This window comes from Balaenoptera physalus (genome assembly GCF_965194825.1).
Source record: "Balaenoptera physalus genome assembly, chromosome: 13".
NCBI classification, from domain to species: domain Eukaryota; kingdom Metazoa; phylum Chordata; class Mammalia; order Artiodactyla; family Balaenopteridae; genus Balaenoptera; species Balaenoptera physalus.
In genome coordinates, this window is record NC_138892.1 from 95,281,168 (window position 1) to 95,302,397 (window position 21,230).

Genomic DNA, 21,230 nt, shown 5'->3' on the forward strand with positions numbered 1-21,230 from the left:
GTAGTTCTCCAAAGGTACAGAAGAGTTTTCACAGAACAGAAAACAATAAAGGTTTAGGTAATTTTAATGATGGAGAAACTGAAGAAAAGTTAAGAGTCACACAGAGACACTCTAGGGACACAACTGGGACACAGGTGATCTTGTCCCCAGGCCACTAGACAGAACCTATATATTATTCAAAGAATAATCTTACTAACTCTCTGATCTCTGTCCATAATTACGTAGAGATCAGATTCTCCTCGAGAGAAGTGTGTGTGAGTGCTTGTGTGTGTGTGTATTTGGTTCACAGCATTTAGCCCAAAGAGTTTGCTGATTGTTTATACTGAATATGCTTCCTGAAAACTAACTTAATAATCTCACTCAGTTCTGCCTCCCTCTTTTTCATTCATGTGAGTAAACGAGGCCCTGCAAGACCAGTCCCCTAGGTCATCACCATGAGTGATTTCGTTGTCAGCCTTTCTAGTAAAGCTGCCTACCTGGATCTCAATTAATGCTAATTATTATAGGGACTCCATTACCCAAGTGAGGAAATGTCTCCCCTGATAAAGGCTATGCAATGGAAAAAGAAATTCAAATTTGCCTGCTTCTCAATCAAATATCCAGATTCTAAGTGAGCCTAACACCCGACCTATGAGTAGGATAAGTACTAAGATTCGACATGGCAGAAGTGTACCCCAAAGTACCAAGCCTTGAAGACCCAAGAAGAGTGTTGGTAGGAATATCTCTGGACATAAACAAAGATTAGTTGCCACTGGCATCTGGCTTAACACTGAAAGGAAGCCCATGCTATTGCTAAAGGAACAGCGCAGAAGGAAAGGAGTGGTGCCCTGCCCACAGCTCTGCCACATCTCACTAAGCGCCCAGCCTCACCAGATCTGCCCTCAGTCTCAGCCGGCTTCTGCTGAAATTACAGGGTTTCTCAACCTCAACACTATTGAGGTTTCTCAACCTCAACACTATTGACATTTTAGGCTAGACGATCCTTTGTTTTAAGTGGCTACCCCAAGCGCTGTAGGATATCTTGCAGCATCCCTGGCCTCTGCCCACTGGATGCCAGTAGAACCCACTAGTTGTGACAACCAAATATATCTCAAGACATTGCCAAATGCCCCCAGAGAAGGGGGCAAAACTGCCCTTGATTGAAAACCACTCATCTAGGGGCATAGAAAGTGGGGTCAGGAAGAGGCCACAGGTAAGCTGGCTCTCAGAGGAGGACTGTTAACCTTTTTGGTGTCTCAGTACTCTCACAGAATTCAGTGGGGAGTTTTTTTACCTTATATCCATAAATACACTTAAGTACATATGGTCAAATTTTTACTTCAAAAACTCCCTCAAGTTGAAAATTCATGCTCTAGGGCATTCATTCCTTTACATCAACACTGGAATTTTTCATACAGGACTTTCCTAAGAAGCCAAGCAAAATGAAAATAAAAAGAAAATACTGAAAATGTAGAAGTTCAAAGACAGACAAGTTTTACAAGATAGAGATATCTTATCTTAAAATAACTAAAGTCTAGTCAAAAAAGGCTTGGAACAATTTAAGGCCTCACAAGCTCTACATTTTTCCTTCTATTCTGAGTGACCTCATCCTATTGCTTTATTTTCCAACTCACTTGTATCCACTTTCCTTCCCAGACAAGCATGGAATTAGAAGTGAGAGTAGTAGTAGCTAACTTTTGCCAACAACTTACTAAGGGCCAGGCATTTTCGGAGTACTTTTACTTGTATTTGCTCATGTCATCCTCACAACAGCTCTATGGCATAAGTAGTATTATTAGTCCCATTTTAGCGATGAGGAAACAGAGGCACTTAGAGATTAAGTAACTTTCTCAAAGTCACACAGCTAATAATTGGCAGAACCAAAAGTCAACCTTAGGCTGGTCCCAGAGTCCATGCTCTTGGGCCCACTACCCTCCAAACTATGTGTGGTCCACAGTCCTAAGTGGACAATGGGTAGTAGTTATCTAATGGTGAGAAAAGGTCTTCATACATTTCCCAGGATGTACGGCTGTGGCAGGCAATACTACAGACACCTGGCCAACTTCATTTCCTCTTTGTCCCCTTTTCCCCTTCAGTTTCTCTGCCTCTTATCACCTCTCTTCCCCTAAAAAGAAAGTAAAGCTTTCCTTCCTCACAGCATCCTGACTAGTCTCCAGTGAATTCAAATGATTCAGGTATCATTTACCATTGGTTCTCAAAGTCTGGCCCAAGAACCATCTGAGGATGAATCACCAATAGTACTTATTAAAATGGCAGATTCTTGGGTCCTACCATAGATCCGCTGAATTGAAACCTCAATTAACATGAAAATTGTGTTAGAGCACAAGACTGTGCTCTAAGCAAGCTCCTTAGAGGATTCTATTCTGATACACACAAAGGCTGAGCTCCATTTAGACTCTTGTGATTGGTTAGCTCAGCTAGTTAGAGCTAATTACACTGCAGTTCAATTCTCAGAAGAGCCAACTTTGCTTGGCAGTTTTACTCCTACCCTTTCCTTATTTATTTAGTGTTCTTCCAAAGTACAAACAGCTAGACAACATGGGCACGTGGGGAAACAGTCTGGATAGATAAAGTCAAGCTTATTATCAAAACTGGAAAACTAATTTCAAGGGCATTATTTTGATTCAAATTGAGCATTTTTTTTTTCAATTGGCATTTCTGGAATGAGTAAAAATACCTAACTTATAATGAAGATACAGTATTAGTTTCCATAAAAGGAAAACATCAGTGATACCCCAATTCTTGCTTAACTCATATCTGCGTCTTAGGTCCAGAGATCTTAAAGATAACACAACCTGTAATTTGCTGCGTGCAGCATCTTGCATGGTCCCAATGTGGGGGAATTTATTTTTACAAAATATGGCTTTCAGTGGGCTAGCTGAGGCCAATTGACAAGAGTTGTGCCTTGGCCATGGACCCTGATTAGATGACTTCTTCATCGACACAACTCCTGAACCATCAAAACTCTCAGCAGTTTAGAATCACTCTCAACCAAGACAAAGCTCATAAAAGCCTTTGAATCATAGTCATTCACATCAGTGTCTCTGAACTAACTCCAATGACAGAAATACTACCTGATTTTTTTCTGAACTACAAAGGGGAAAGGTCGGGGCTGGGAGGGATAAATTAGGAGTTTGGGATTAACATATACACACTGCTATATATAAAATAGATAACCAACAAGGACCTACTGTATAGCACAGGGAACTCTACTCAATATTCTGTAATAACCTATTTGTGAAAAGACTCTGAAAAAGAATAGATACATGTATATGTATAACTGAATCACTTTGCTGTACACCTGAAACTAACACAACATTGTAAACCAACTATACCCCAATATAAAATAAAAATTAAATTTAAAAAATAAAATAAAAATGACTTCTTTACATATTAAAAAAATAAAATAATACTAAAAATAAAATAAAATAAAATAAACTACATAGAAACATTGGTGCTATTGTAGAGAATACATAACCAAAAAAAGGGGTCGGCTTCCTCCTTTGAGAGACACTACTTGCCTGGTATCAGTGCTTGGAAGTGCGCATGCGCCCTCTCCAAGTAGCTAAGCACCAGTATAGTTTTCCCAGCAGGAACGGTGTGCTGGGACTGCTCTTTAGTTACATGCAAGTTTTATTGTTTTCCCTAAGCGAAAATAAAATAGTCTTGTGGTAGAATGGAATTAGAGAAACGAGACTTCATTTGGGAGTTTGATGGAACCTGTTCAGGGAGGAGAATTCTCAGTTTTTCATATTCTCTGAATGTTTCAGACAGAGGTTCTAGAACCAAAGACGTAACTCCTATGGCACTTTGTCCTCCATTTGATTTCTACACAGCCATGGGGCTGATGGTGCAAAGTCACTTTTCCTCAACTTTAAACAGCATTCTGTGCTTCAGCTTCTCATGAGTAAAGAAACCCATTTCATTCGCACTCCCCTTCCCTCTATAAAATCCTAAGAATTAATTATCTGTATCACTTTTCTTTTAAGAGGGCTCCACTTTCCAAGGCTTTTTTTTTTTTTAGGTGAAGCTTTCAGGAGCTGTGCCTGGTTCTCCGGCCCTGACAATTGCAAAGGGAGAGCTGATGTGGTTAAATAAATTTTCATGAATTCTGAGTAGACAATAAAATATATTGTAAGTAATACTAAATCCTTCTACTTTCCATTTTAAATAGACCAAAGATCTCTAGAAGATTTACAATCTTTTTTAACTTTTAATTGCCTTCCAAATTCCTAATATATTTGACATGTATTCTCTAACCACTGTGTCCTCAGCTCTTTCATATATATAAAATACCACTTAAGCCTCTCAACAAATCTGAGGACAGGACTATTACACTCATCTTACAAACAAGAGCCCGAGGTTTAGAAAAACAAACCATATGTGTCCAATGTCACAGAGAAAGTAAGTAATAGAAATATGATTCAAATTCAGGTCTCCTAACTCTCAGTTCAATGTCAGGCCAGTTGTCCTACAGCTATTACCTGGTTTGGTACAACTACTGAGAATAAATGAGTGATCAAAATTCAGAGCTTCTACCTTGTTAAAGAATCCCATATACTTTATATTCTTCACCCCATTGAGGAAGGTCGTCACGTGTTTTGCAAGCTTGGCACGCTCCTATATTCTCACCCTTCCCAACACATACTTGTTTTGCCTGCAGGAATTATAATAGCTGTGTCCTCAGACTTATTTCCTTTTCGGAGCATTATAGAAAAACTAGTCATTGGAGAGTATTACAGAAGTAAATATGCAATGACACAGAGTGACATGACCCCAAGAATTCCTTCCACTGACCTCAGTCTCTAAGTCACCCATTTCTAGTCCATCCTGCTGTTGCCAGGGGCAAGTGATACTGTTAAGCACACCAGAACTCTTGCAGGATCTTTCTAAAGGTTCTCTGCAAAATGCATTGTTTTTATAACTGCCAGTTAAGTGATGCCTCAGCTGCATTTGAGGAAGAGTGGGGACATCCAGTGGCCACGCTGGTTGTTAACAACTGAATTATCACTACAATGATATCTTATGATTTGATATACACTCGTTAACTGCAAAAGCTCTTAAAAGATTTCTGTTTTCAACAATTTTAAATTACTGCAAAATGGATATTTGGTAGCCTGCAAACTTGTATTTAGAGTTCAATTGGCAAGTGCATCTCCCCAAATCATCTTATTTTCAGATATCTGGGTCATAGTTTACTGCTCAGAATTATCTACCACATCAAACCAAAGTACACGATGACATTAACTCTTCCCCAAAATATCTGAACATAATAGACACTTTGACTTGGTCCATTTACATGGATGACTCCGTCTGGCCTCAGGGTGTGCATAGTACATGAATATTGAACGGAGTCTTCCTTCCAGTACAAAGGAAATGAAAAAGTTTGAGGGATCAAGAGGTCTCATCGACCAGTTAGTGCAATTTTGAAATTGAAACCTTTCAGTGAGGAAAGAACATAGGTGTCTTTTAACCTCCCTAGAATAATATTACTGAAAGTCGTTGGTATTGTTCTGGTGTGAGATGAAAGTTTGGCCAATAAAAAAAAAACATATGATATTGTTCTCCTAGAATGCATTTTAATTACTATGCTTTTTTTTTTCTTCTTCCCATCACATGTCTAATTTTAAAACCATTTAAAATTCAACATTCAGGGACTTCCCTGGTAGTGCAGTGGTTAAGAATCTGCCTGCCAATGCAGGGAACACGGGTTCGAGCCCTGGTCCGGGAAGATCCCACATGCCTCAGAGCAACTAAGCCTGTGCGCCACAACTACTGAGCCTGCGCTCTAGAGCCCGCAAGCCACAACTACTGAAGCCCATGTGCCTAGAGCCCGTGCTCCGCAACAAGAGAAGCCACCGCAATGAGAAGCCCGCGCACCACAACGAAGAGTAGCCCCTGCTCGCCGCAACTAGAGAAAGCCTGTGCATAGCAAGGAAGACCCAACGCAGTCAAAATTTTTTTACAAATGTTTTTTTTAAATCTGTTCTCCTTAAAAAACAAAGAAAGAACTAAACATTCATATTCTTATCTGGAATAGGACAGCTAAAGGTAGAGGACAAGATAAGCAGATCAAGGATAAGGGAATTCCTAGCATGGAATATTTGGAACATATATTGTTCTATTTGCTCTGCGAATTGCTCCACTCAGGAGCAGCCAGACTCAAACAAGTTGTGAGTAGATGCACCTAGCTTTGAGGCTTTATCAGACTTGGTCCATTCTCTTGCTTTCCACAACACTCATTGCAGGTCTCGACACACTTGCCCTGTAGACCATTCTCCAACCTTCCTTACTTAACCTTTCCATTAACCATCAAAACTTAACCATGGAGAGGAGCTTCAAGATGGCAGAAGAGGAAGAAGTGGAGATCAACTTCCTCCCCACAAATACATCATAAATACATCTACATGTGGAACAACTCCTACAGAACACCTACTGAATGCTGGCAGAAAAACTCAGACCTCCCAAAGGGAAAGAAACTCCCCCACGTACCTGGGTAGGGCAAAAGAAAAAAGAAAAAACAGAGACAAAAGAATAGGGACGGGACCTGCACCAATGGGCGGGAGCTGTGAGGGAGGAAAGGTTTCCACACACTAGGAAGCCCCTTCGCAGGCAGAGACTGTGGGTGGCAGAGGGGGCAAGCTTCGGAGCCACGGAGGAGAGCACAGCCACAGGGGTGCGGAGGGCAAAGCAGAGAGATTCCCACAAGGAGGATCGGCGCCAAGCAGCGCTCACCAGCCCGAGAGGCTTGTCTGCTCCCCCGCCAGGGCGGGCGGGGCTGGGAGCTGAGGCTCGGGCTTCAGAGGTCGGATCGCAGGGAGAGGACTGGGGTTGGCGGCATGAACACAGCCTGAAGGGGGCTAGTGCATCACGGCTAGATGGGAGGGAGTCCGGGGAAAAGTCTGGAGCTGCCGAAGAGGCAAGAGACCATTGTTTCGGGGTGCGCGAGGAGAGGGGATTCAGAGCACCACCTAAACGAGCTCCAGAGACGGGCATGAGATGCTAAGGCCGCTGCTGCAGCCGCCAAGAAGCCTGTGTGCGAGCACAGGTCACTCTCCACACCACCCCTCCCGGGAGCCTGTGCAGCCCGCCACTGCCAGGGTCCCGTGATCCAGGGACAACTTCCCTGGGAGAACGCACGGCGCGCCTCAGGCTGCTGCAACGTCACGCCGGCCTCTACCGCCGCAGGCTCGCCCCGCATCCATACCCCTCCCTCCCCCCGGCCTGAGTGAGCCAGAGCCCCCGAATCAGCTGCTTCTTTAACCCTGTCCTGTTTGAGCGAAGAACAGACACCCTCAGGCGACCTACACGCAGAGGTGGGACCAAATCCAAAGCTGAACCCCAGGAGCTGTGAGAACAAAGAAGAGAAAGGGAAATCTCGGGCTTCCCTGGTGGCGCAGTGGTTGAGAATCTGCCTGCCAATGCAGGGGACACAGGTTCTAGCCCTGGTCTGGGAAGATCCCACATGCCGCGGAACAACTGGGCCCGTGAGCCACAACTACTGAGCCTGCGCGTCTGGAGCCTGTGCTCCGCAACAAGAGAGGCTGCTATAGTGAGAGGCCTGTGCACTGCGATGAAGAGTGGACCCCGCTCACCACAACTAGAGAAAGCCCTCGCACAGAAATGAAGACCCAACACAGCCAAAATTAAATAAATAACTTTAAAAAAGAAAGGGAAATCTCTCCCAGCAGCCTCAGGAGCAGCGGATTAAATCTCCACAATCAACTTGATGTACCCTGCATCTGTGGAATACCTGAATAGACAACGAATCATCCCAAATTGAGGCGGTGGACTTTGGGAGCAACGATATATATATATTTCTCCTTTTTCTCTTTTTGTGAGTGTGTATGTGTATGCTTCTCTGTATGATTTTGTCTGTACAGCTTTGCTTTTACCATTTGTCCTAGGGTTCTGTCTGTTTTTGTTTTTTTTTAATATAGTTTTTAGTACTTGTTATCACTGGTGGATTTGTTTTTTGGTTTGGTTGCTCTCTTCTTTCTTTCTTTCTTTTTATTACTTTTTAAATTTTTAAAAATTTTTAATAATTATTTTTTATTTTAATAACTTTATTCTATTTTTTCTTTCTTTCTTTCTTTTTTTCTCCCTTTTATTCGGACCCGTGTGGATGACAGGGTCTTGGTGCTCCAGCCGGGCGTCAGGCCTGTGCCTCTGAGGTGGGAGAGACAAGTTTAGGACATTGGTCCACCAGAGACCTCCCACCTCCAAGTAATATCAAACAGCAAAAATTACCCAGAGATCTCCATCTCAATGCCAAGACCAAGCTCCACTCAATGACCAGCAAGCTACAGTGCTGGAAACCCTATGCCAAACAACTAGCAAGACAGGAACACAGCCCCACCCATTAGCACAGAGGCTGCCTAAAATCATAATAAGGTCACAGACACCCCAAAACATACCACCAGACTCAGACCTGCCCACCAGAAAGACAAGATCCAGCCTCATCCACCAGAACACAGGCACTAGTCCCCTCCACCAGGAAGCCTACACAACCCACTGGACCAACCTTAGCCACTGGGGGCAGACACCAAAAACAATGGAAACTACGGACCTGCAGCCTGCGAAAAGGAGACCCCATACACAGTAAGTTAAGCAAAATGAGAAGACAGAGAAACACACAGCAGATGAAGAAGCAAGGTAAAAACCCACCAGACCAAACAAATGAAGAGGAAATAGGCAGTCTACCTTAAAAAGAATTCAGAATAATGATAGTAAAGATGATCCAAAATCTTGGAAATACAATGGAGAAAATACAAGAAACGTTTAACAAGGACGCAGAAGAACTAAAGAGCAAACAAACAACGATGAACAACACAGTTAATGAAATTAAAAATTCTCTAGAAGGAATCAATAGAATAACTGAGGCAGAAGAACAGATAAGTGACCTGGAAGATAAAATAGTGGAAATAACTACCACAGAGCAGAATAAAGAAAAAAGAATGAAAAAAATTGAGGACAGTCTCAGAGACCTCTGGGACAACATTAAACACACCAACATTCGAATTATAGGGGTCCCAGAAGAAGAAGAGAAAAAGAAATGGACTGAGAAACTATTTGAAGAAATTATAGTTGAAAACTTCCCTAATATGGGAAAGGAAATAGTTAATCAAGTCGAGGAAGTGCAGCGAATCCCACACAGGACAAATCCAAGGAGAAACACGCCAAGACACATATTAATCAAACTATCAAAAACTAAATACAAAGAAAAAATATTAAAAGCAGCAAGGGAAAACAACAAATAACATACAAGGGAATCCCCATAAGGTTAACAGCTGATCTTTCAGCAGAAACTCTGCAAGCCAGAAGGGAGTGGCAGGACATATTTAAAGTGATGAAAGGGAAAAACCTACAACCAAGATTACTCTACCCAGCAAGGATCTCATTCAGATTCAACAGAGAAATTAAAATCTTTACAGACAAGCAAAAGCTAAGAGAATTCAGCACCACCAAACCAGCTTTACAACAAATGCTAAAAGAACTTCTTTAGGCAGGAAACACAAGAGAAGGAAAAGACCTACAATAACAAACCCAAAACAATTAAGAAAATGGTAATAGGAACATACATATTGATAATTACCTTAAATGTAAATGGATTAAACGCTCCAACCAAAAGGCATACACTGGCTGAATGGATACAAAAACAAGACCCGTATATATGCTGTCTACAAGAGACCCACCTCAGACCTAGGGACACATACAGACTGAAAGTGAGGGGATGGAAAAAGATATTCCATGCAAATGGAAATCAAAAGAAAGCTGGAGTAGCAATTCTCACATCAGACAAAATAGACTTTAAAACAAAGACTATTAAAAGAGACAAAGAAGGACACTACATAATGATCAAGGGATCAATCCAAAAGAAGGTATAACAATTGTAAATATTTATGCACCCAACACAGGAGCACCTCAATGCATAAGGCAAATGGTCACAGCCATAAAAGGGGAAATCGACAGTAACACAATCATAGCAGGGGACTTTAATACCCCACTTTCACCAATGGACAGATCATCCAAAATGAAAATAAATAAGGAAACAATAGCAAAGATCAGTAAAGCTAAAAGCTGGTTCTTTGAGAAGATAAACAAATTGATAAACCATTAGCCAGACTCGTCAAGAAAAAAAGGAAGAAGACTCAAATCAACAGAATTAGAAATGAAAAAGGAGAAGTAACAACGGACACTGCAGAAATACAAAGGATCATGAGAGGTTACTACAAGCAAGTATATGCCAATAAAATGGACAACCTGGAAGAAAAGGACAAATTCTTAGAAAAGCACAACCTTCCGAGACTGAAGCAGGAAAAAATAGGAAATATAAACAGACCAATCACAAGCAATGAAATTGAGACCTTGATTAAAAATCTTCCAACAAACCAAAGCCCAGGACCAGATGGCTTCACAGGCGAATTCTATCAAACATTTAGAGAAGAGCTAACACTTATCCTTCTCAGACTCTTCCAAAATATAGCAGAGGGAGGAAAACTCTCAAACTCATTCTACAAGGCCACCATCACCCTGATACCAAAACCAGACAAAGATGTCACAAAGAAAGAAAACTACGGGCCAATATCACTGATGAACATAGATGCAAAAATCCTCAACAAAATACTAGCAAACAGAATCCAACAGCACATTAAAAAGATCATATACCATGATCAAGTGGGGTTTATCCCAGGATTGCAAGGATTCTTCAATGTACACAAATCAATTAATATGATACACCATATTAACAAATTGAAGGAGAAAAAACCATACGATCATATCAATAGATGCAGAAAAAGCTTTTGACAAAATTCAACACCCATTTATGATAAAAACCCTCCAGAAAGTAGGCATAGAGGGATCTTACCTCAACATAATAAAGGCCATATATGACAAACCCACAGCCAACATTGTCCTCCATGGTGAAAAACTGAAACCATTTCCTCTAAGATCAGGAACAAGACAAGGTTGCCCACTCTCACCACTATTATTCAACATAGATTTGGAAGTTTTAGCCACAGCAATCAGAGAAGAAAATGAAATTAAAGGAATCCAAATCGGAAAAGAAGAAGTAAAGAGGTCACTGTTTGCAGATGACATGATACATACATAGAAAATCCTAAAGATACTACCAGAAAACTACTTGGACTAATCAATGAATTTGGTAAAGTAGCAGGATACAAAATTAATGCACAGAAATCTCTTGCATTCCTATACACTAATGAAGAAAAATCTGAAAGAGAAATTAAGGAAACACTTCCCTTTACCATGGCAACAAAAAGAACAAAATACCTAGAAATAAACCTACCTAAGGAGACAAAAGACCTGTATGCAGAAAACTATAAGACACTGGTGAAAGAAATTAAAGATGATACAAACAGATGGAGAGATATACCATGTTCTTGGATTGGAAGAATCAACATTGGGAAAATGACTACACTACCCAAAGCAATCTACAGATTCAGTGCAATCCCTATCAAACTACCACTGGCATTTTTCACAGAACTAGAACAAAAAATTTCACAATTTCTATGGAAACACAAAAGACCCCGAATAGCCAAAGCAATCTTGAGAAAGAAAAAAGGAGCTGGAGGAATCAGGCTCCCAGACTTCAGACTATACTACAAAGCTACAGTAATCAAGACAGTATGGTACTGGCACAAAAACAGAAATATAGATCAATGGAACAGGATAGAAAGCCCAGAGATAAACCCACAAACATATGGTCACCTTATTTTTGATAAAGGAGGCAAGAATATACAATGGAGGAAAGACAGCCTCTTCAATAAGTGGTGCTGGGAAAACTGGACAGCTACATGGAAAAGAATGAAATTAGAACACTCCCTAACACCATACACAAAAATAAACTCAAAATGGATTAAAGATCTAAGTTTAAGGCCAGACACTATAAAACTGTTAGAGGAAAACATAGGCAGAACACTCTATGACATAAATCACAACAAGATCCTTTTTGACCCACCTCCTAGACAAATGGAAATAAAAACAAAAATAAACAGATGGGACCTAATGAAACTTAAAAGCTTTTGCACAGCAAAGGAAACCATAAACAAGACGAAAAGACAACCCTCAGAATGGGAGAAAATATTTGCAGACACATAGATCAACAGAACAGAATACAGAGCTCAGAAATGAACCCACACTTGTACGGGCAATTAGTCTATGACAAAGAAGGCAAGAATAAACAATGGGGAAAACAGAGCTTCTTCAATAAATGGTGTTGAAAAACTGGACAGCTACATGGAAAAGAATCAAACTGGACTACTCTCTCACACCATGCATAAAAATAAATTCAAAATGGTTTAAAGAATTAAATGTAAGACCTGAAACCATAAAACTTCTAGAAGAAAACATAGACAATAGCTTTTTGACATTGGTTTTGTTAATATTTTTTTGGATATTGTTCCTTAGGCAAGGGAAACAAAAGCAAAAAAAAAAAAACTTAACCATGGTACACAATCACAGGACCCTGCTCCCAGGGAGATGTTCCTAATCAAAAAGGAAATTGATGAACCTTTAGAAATTTAAGAGTAAAGGTCAGATGCTGGTTGGCAGTGTTACTGCTCCAAACGAATTTTCTCCTAATAGAAGACAATGCCTTATCACATAAAAATAACTTGCAATATTGGAATTTCAGGCAGGTGTGTAACTGTCCATCTCAGAGTTTTATAGAGCTTACCATGTAGACTCTCAGCTATAGATAAAGTCAATCCTAATTCTTAACCATTAAAAGTAATCAGAAGAAATGAAGACCTACATTCTCCTCATAAATCCCTAGATTTTTGCTTGACAACCAAAAACCATACATTGCATACACTGCACCTAATCCTGTTGTAATTCGCATTCCCCTTGAATAAAAAGCTCGTGTAAACATTTCATCCCTTAACGATTCTTCTAGAATATATTTCCTTTGTGAGGTTCATCGCTGTGTTGCAGTAACTCAGCGTTATACTGCAGGATTGCTTTGTAAAGACTGAGGACCAAGAGACCAGCGTTCCATCTCCAACTCTCCTACTCATTAACCATCTGACTCCACATCAGTAAGTGTACATTTCAAGCTCAGCTTTCTCATCTGTAAAATGAGTAAATTAGATGATCTCTAAGGTCTATCATTATAAAATATTCTCTCATCCCATTTCCTTGTTTGGAATTAATTTGTCCAGTATTATAACTATACAAAAGTCACCTGAGTAATATTCTGGTGTACATATATACCACATCTTTTTTATCCATTCATCTGTCGGTAGACATTTAGGTTGCTTCCATGTCTTGGCTATTGTAAATAGTGCTGCACTGAATATTAGGGTGCATGTATCTTTTCAAATTACACTTTTCTTCAGAGATGTGGTACATATATATATATATAGATATACATATAGATATAGATATAGACACATAATGGAATGTTACTCAGTCATAAAACGAATGAAATAATGCCATTTGCAGCAACATGGATGGACCTAGAGATTATCATGCTAAGTGAAGTAAGGCAGATAAAGACAAATATCATATGATATTGCTTATATGTGGAATCTAAAAAAAATGATACAAATGAACTTATTTACAAAACAGAAATAGACCCACAGACATAGAAAAAAACTTATGCTTACCAAAGGGGAAAGGGGTGAAGAGGAATAAATTAGGAGTTTGGGATTAACATAAACACACTACTATATATAAAATAGATAACCAACAAGTACCTACTGTATAGCACAGGGAACTCTACTCCATATTTTGTAATAACCTATAAGGGAAAAGAATCTGAAAAAGAATATATATGTGTATATAACTGAGTCACTTTGCTGTACACTAGAAACTAGCACAACGTTGTAAATCAACTATATTTCAATTTAAAAAAATTTTTTTGCGTCATCTGACATCATAAGGTCTTTGGAGAAGATGCTCTCCTTCTAAAAGAAAGAACCACACAAGTTCACTACCAGAAAGACCTTCTGTACTGAGGAAATTACATACCAACATTTAGGGCAGATGACGTGTGGCTCAGAAATGTCTCATGGTGTATCCTCCTCTAAACGCCCAAAGTACTTTATTATTATACCTCCTGTCTTCCATGAGATACAGAAAAGAAGGAGAACAAAATAAGAACCCAGGAATCCTGCATCCTCACTTTCTGCTCTAAACAATAATTATAATGATTTCTGAAGAAAGCAGAGAAAACTGAGCAGTAGTACTGCTCACGCCATGGTTGTCAACAGTTTGCCATAATATGCATTTGAAGATCTTTCTTCTTTCTTTCCTGCCAACGCAGGAATAGGAGGCAGAACAGTAATGAGGATATCACAGGAATTTGCTTTCTCTGTCTTAAGAAGAGCCATTCCATTTCTTGCCTGAAGTTTAACTTGATTATGCATTCATTAAAGACGAGGGATGGCGATGATTAAACAAAAACATCTTTAAAATGCAGAGTTCATTTCAGCCCATTTGGTTTTGTTACACACAAATTGGATTTGCATTGCATCCTGCACAGCAGGTACTCCACTTGAAATCAAAGACAGATGCTTTTATGGGATTAAAAAGAAAAACTAGGAGGCGGGGGAGAGGGTGAGAGATTGAGATACTTTGCATTTCGGTAATAATGCCTCCAAAATGAAATAGCGATCATATTGCTGCTTTATCCATATAAGTGTTTGGGCTATAATTAAAAGGAAACAAGAACCCCCATCATAACTTGAATCGTTGTCAAAGAAGAACATTTAATTTGCAGGGGGAAAAATGATTTTTCCCATAAATGTCTAATAATACCTTAGCATATTTGAAATTTAATCATAAGTGCCTTAGAATTAAACCATTTGAATTATTACTGAAACATTTCAAGTGGTAACATTAAATGCTTTGTTTGAAATTAGTCATTAATTCAAAAGTCTTCTCTAGTGCTGCTGTGAGAGTTTAACTCCTTATCTGTAAACAGAAGTCCCTGGTTCTCACACTATATAATTACTCTTCATACCTCTGCAACACTCACATGACTGGCTATTTACACTGGTACCTTTGGTTAAATTACTCTGGACAATATTTAATAATTGAACAATTATTACTGTTTTAAATTTTTATATATTTATCAGCTTATTGGACTTTCGTTGGGAACAATGTCTAAGTAAAGAAAGGCAGAACTGACAGAGCCCCTGTGTAGCTCACCTTTCTATTACTTCCAAGACGTTTTGTACAGTGAATATGGTGAATCTCTAACGTCTTGCAGAGTGTCTGATTCTGTATCAGGGTGATATTAGCATTTCTTGTCTATTTGATGATTGTATCTTGTGGAAGATAGATTGCACTAATGGCCCCAATTACTGGTCTTCCTGGTCTATACTCTCTGCAGTGTTGCAGATCTTCCCATGAAGAGGTGGGATCTATTTACCCCACCTTCTGAGTCTGGGCTGGGCTTGTGATTTGCTTTGGTCACTAGGGTTTGGTGAAAAGGATGATGTGTCAGTTCTAAGCCGAGGCTCTGGAGGCCTCGCATATTCAGTTCTTTCTCTTGAACCCCTGATTCTGCAATTAGAACAAGGCTAGCCTGATGAAAAATGAGAGACATGTCACCCCATAAATCCTGCCAACATCCCACCTACCCGCCATAAGCAGAGCTGCCTAGCCAAGATGAAGCTGACCACAAACAAGACCAGAACTGTGTGGCTGAATTAAGACCAAAAAACTCATTCATTTGGGGGATCTTCTGTTACACAGCAATAGAAAATGATACACATCTGCATCATTTAATTTGGACGTTGATGAGTAGGATTTCCAGTGCTTAGCACATGTCTACATCATAGTATGTGTTAGTATGTGTTTAATAAATATGTATTGACTCATAATTGGGTGGAGATTCATTTATCTATTTTAGTCTGTTGACCAATATGTTCTAATAAACTCGCATATAACGATGTCCTCCATACTTATGTAGAGTGCTTGGGGAAAAACAAAAGAAAACAAAACAGAAAAAGGCATTGTGCTCCATTCTTTTTCGCACTGAGAATATCACACATGAAAAGTGGATAAAGGACTTGTTGCAGAGAGAAGCCAGCCTCACTTGTAAGCATTTTAACTGGCTTGAAAATTCATGTGAAATCTTACCTAGATGAGGCTTACCATTTCAAAACCTTCATGGAATATAATTCCACAATGAAGGCTAGATGTCACTTTCCAATGAGCTGCAAACCTCTGAAGTGAAGGCTGTTTCCCAACACGCTGAACCACTGAAACATAGAATTGGAAGAAATTTTAGAGATCATCTTGCCCAACCTCCCATTTCACACAGAAATCTCCACCTCAGTTCCCCAGAAAGGTAATAATTGTCATTAGTAGGTAACACTTAATGTACACTTACTAAGGGCTAGATCCTGTGCTAAGTACCATCTGTGTATTAGTTTGTCACAAAAATGTTATGAGGAAAGTACCATTCTCAAGTCGGAGAAAATGAGCTCAGAAAGCTTAAGCAATGTGTCCAGTGTCATGTAGGAAGCACATGGCAGAGATGGAATTCAAACTCTAGAGTCTGCTCTTTTAACTATGAAATGGTTCCTCACTGTTAACAGTGAGAGCCATTCATTGGAGATGGAGCTACCTTGTGGTGATTTCTCCCCCTCCCCCAGAAATACTCCAGCAGAGGCAGAACATCTGAAAACCCATATTTTACAATGGTTCAAGTTCAAATCTCCCACATTGTAACTTCCACCCATTGGCCGTGTTTCCAGCCTTGAGAGCTGGAAAGAAAAATTCTTATTTTCTCTTTTACTGACAGATTTTCAAATATTTGACCCTTCTCTTTTCATTCATTCCTTATCTAACACAGTTTTCATGTTCTTCACTCACAGTCAGCCCTCCTAATGAAATCTCTACAGCCCGTACTCCCTGCCATGCCATGTCAGCGCACAGACTAGTCATCTTACAGCCTAAGACGGCATCTGGTTTTTACGTTGTGGTTGGTTGGTATGTGGTTGATGGATCAGAAGATTTTAAGTAGAAAAATCAGCTCTAAAAACTTGCACTGAACATTGAATTTCGTACTACAAATATTTTTTCTATAAACCATCCTATAAATATGTCATACATTTTTTGTTCTTTACCTAAGTTTAAGGCCACAGTCCTTTGGAAAGGCACATGAGTCAAGTCCATTGCCAGATTCAAAACAATTTCACTGGTAGCCTATCCCAAATGTACAGAGCCCAGAAGATGATACAAATCCATTACTTAATTTTTCTGGCTGGGTTACTTTCCAGTTCATTTGGAGTTTGCCTCAGAGAGGTGTCCAGCATTGCCTCTCACTGTTGGTTCACTACCGAGTTTCCACTTCATTTTGATGGTTCGTTTGTTTCTGATGTCATGGTACCCATGTTCTTAGTATGAATATGGCACCAATGCCCACAGTAAAGGATGTCTTCCAGATTCTCCAAAGTGAAGCATCTAAAAGAACAGCAAAACTTTCTCTTGCAAATTTTTCTCTTGCAATATTTACCAACTCTCATTGAAAGAACTTAAATATATGCTAACAAAATATCTTCTTCATTTGTGTGTAGGTTTTTTCTTGTTATTGTTGTTTTGAGTTTTTTTATTTTTAATCAAATCTTTGTCTATAAGCTGCTGACACTCTATAATGATCATAGCTTACATTCTTGTATTTCATTCATTTGTATTTCATTTTATATTTTGTATTTCATTCTTATATGCACACAACCTTAGACTACTGATGATCTCTCAGATTATCCCAATACATTTTTAAGTTTGTATTTTTAAAAGATGGCATGTAAGTCCCTATTAAATTTCAGACAGTCTGACCGACATTTAACGATGAGTCCACACTCCCATATATTTCTACCAGTGCCCTGATTTTCAATAAGACTCAGAGTCTCCTGATGACAACAGTAAGAGTAGATTAAATATACAATTTATTTATTCTTTTTGTTACTATATGCAAGACACTTGCTAAGTACTATATATATATATATATATATATATATATATAAAATATCACGTGTATGTATATATTGTGTGCATATGTGTGTATAAGTTTTTTTCCTCACAGGAATTACAGGTGACAGGATTTTTTTAGTCAGTTATATTGAGGTACAATTTTAAACAATAATATGAATTCATTTTAAGCATAAAGTTTGATGAGTTTTGTTAGATGAATATATGACGTGACCACCATGTAAACCAAAATACAGAACATTTCAAACTATTCTCTTTAATCCCTTTTGGGTCAAGCACTCTCTTTCCTCACCCAGGCAACCACGGATCTGATTTGTCACAGTGGATTCTTTTTACCTGTTTTAGAATTTCACTTAAATGGAATGATACAGTGTATACCTTTTTGTGTCTGATTTCTTTTTCCCAGCATTATATTTTGAGATTCATCAGTGTTGCTATATCAATTCATTCAGTTTTATTGCTGAGTAATATCCCATTTTATGGCTAAAACACAATTTACTTATCCATTCACCAGTGGATAGATATTTGAGTTGTTTCCAGTTTGGGGCTGTTATTTAAAAAGCTGCTATGAGCATTTGTATACATACCTTACTGTGGACATTACGTTTTCATTTCTCTTGGATGTATACTTAGGAGTAGAATTGTTAGGTATGAGTGTATATTTAATTTTATAAGAAACTGTCAAACTGTTTCCCAAAGTGATTGTACTATTTTATACGCCCTCAAGCAAAACATGAGGTTTGTTTTTTTTTTTTTCCATTGATCCACTTCTTCACCAACACTAAGTATTGTCAGTCTTTTTCATTTTAACCATTCTAGTGGGTGTGAAGTTGTATTGGTTTTGCTTTTAACTTGAATTTCCCTAACAACTAATACTGTTCAGCATCTTTTCATGTGTTTACTGGACATTATACATCTTCTTTTTAAAAGTATATGTTCAAATCTCTTGCTCATTTTGGAGGGTTGTTTGCCTCTAAGATCATGTTTACTGCTCTCAAGAAGTTTCCACTTCAGTCAAGACATGGAAGCAACATAAATGTCCATTGACAGAGGAATGGATAAAGAAGATGTGGTACATATATACAACGGAATATATACAACAGAATATAGCCATAAAAAAGAATGAAATAATGGCATTTGCGGCAACATGGGTGGACCTAGAGATTATCATATTAAGTGAAGTAAGTCAGACAGAGAAAGACAAATATCATACAATATCGCTCACACGTGGAATCTAATTTTTTAAAAAGGATATAAATGAACTTATTTACAAGACAGAAACAGACTCACAGACATCAAAAAACAAACTTATGGTTACCAAAGGGGAAACACGGTGGGGAGGAATAAATTAGGAACTTGGGATTAACAAACACACACTACTATAAAGTAGATAATCAAGAAGGACCTAATGTATAGCACAGGAAACTCTACTCAATATTCTGTAATAACCTATATGGGAAAAGAATCTGAAAAAGAATGAATGTATGTATATGCATAACTGAATCGCTGTGCTGTACACCTGAAACTAATAAAACATTGTAAATCAACTATCCTCCAATAAAATTAATTAAAAAAAAGAAGCTTCCACTTCATAAGGGAGAAAACATATGTATGTAAAAAATAATTCAAGGCATCCTGTAGCAAATGCTGTTCCCCCAGTCCAAGCTGTACCGCACCCTGACATCCTGGCATCCTGACATAAAGAAGCAGGCATCTCATATGAATTAGCAGGGGACCTGGATTTATAAGAGCCGAGTCAATTTGCTTACAATATGGCACTTGATGCTTATAAGTCACTTATAGGCATGTATATGCTTCTATGAATGTATGCTTGTATCTGTAAAATAAAATGAGAATAAGTGCTTTACAAGCTTTTTATGATTGTTAATAGAAATAAGGTAGAATGCTTGGTAAACTGTCAACATATTGGTGGTAGTGGTGGTAGTAATAGTATCATAATTATGATCCCTGTCATCCAGCCTATGAACCCCACCTCAGTTCAATTAATTTCGTCTTCACATGTTTTTATCAACATCCATGATACCCTTTTATCTATAAACCCATCCAGTTCCTTAGCTCCCATTCAGTGGAGTTCCAAATATTGTCAGAATACCAAAACCAAAATTCAGATGTCTGTGTGATGACAGCTGGAACCATTTCACTGACCTTGGAGCAAGCTTGCCTTGTTGCTAGTCAGACTGAGAACACTGTACCTTCAGTTACAACTCTTTAAGATCTGTGCTACCCACAAGTCACAACACTTCCAGTGCCCTTTAGTCTGCTCACCTATACAGCCTTCTGTCTTGACCTCTGATTCTAATAGTTGATGTATTTCCCCCAGGGTACCTGGCATCCTGCCATGACCAGCATGCTTGATTTATCCATTCTGGAAAGGCTACACTGCTTTACTTCTGATAGAGTCACTTCCTTTAAATGTTGCTCTATAATGTAGAATACTGGAATCTTATTTGTAGTGACGACTAACATCTAAATAGCACAGCACTTTAGATTAGAAAGCACTTTCACATCCATCCTCATGAAAACCTTATAAGAGAGAGATGATTCTACCTGACAACGAGGAAACTGAGACTGAAAAAGGCTAAGTGAATTTTCCAGTATCATACTAGTATGTCCAAGCTGAAACTTAAAATCAGGTCTTCTAACTCCAGCACCAATGAGTTTATCATTTGCCACGTTGATCAAAACATGCACTGATTTATTCATTCAATGAACATTTCATGAGTACCTAAATGCTACAAATACCTTAGCCCTCAAAGATGTTCACAGTCTATGTGATGAAAAATCTTCCAACAAACAAAAGCCCAGGACCACATGGCTTCACAGGTGAACTCTATCAAACACTTAGAGAAGAGCTAACACCTATCCTTCTCAAACTCTTCCAAAATATAGCAGAGTGAGGAACACTCCCAAACTCATTCTACAAGGCCACCATCACCCTGATACCAAAACCAGACAAAGATGTCACAAAGAAAGAAAACTACAGGCCAATATCACTGATGAACATAGATGCAAAAATCCTCAACAAAATACTAGCAAATAGAATCCAACAGCACATTAAAAGGATCATACACCATGATCAAGTGGGGTTTATCCCAGGAAGGCAAGGATTCTTCAATGTACACAAATCAATTAATATGATACACCATATTAACAAATTAAAGGAGAAAAACCATATGATCATCTCAATAGATGCAGAAAAAGCTTTTGACAAAATTCAACACCCATTTATGATAAAAAACCCTCCA

The 21,230-nt window shown here is 38.9% G+C and overlaps 1 protein-coding gene across 3 annotated transcripts in view; it reads right to left on the bottom strand.

The window, feature by feature from the left end:
* The window catches only part of LOC309641685 (uncharacterized protein), a 406,435-nt gene that overhangs the window by 330,643 nt on the left and 54,562 nt on the right, over positions 1-21,230 (bottom strand). For 2 of the 3 annotated variants that reach the window (XR_014252736.1, XR_014252737.1), the window contains exon 1: positions 16,126-18,936. The exons of the other annotated variant lie outside the window; for it this stretch is intronic. The gene's annotated coding sequence lies outside the window, so the exon portion shown is untranslated. Of the gene's footprint in view, positions 1-16,125; positions 18,937-21,230 lie in introns of those variants that run through there. 3 annotated transcript variants of the gene reach the window in all.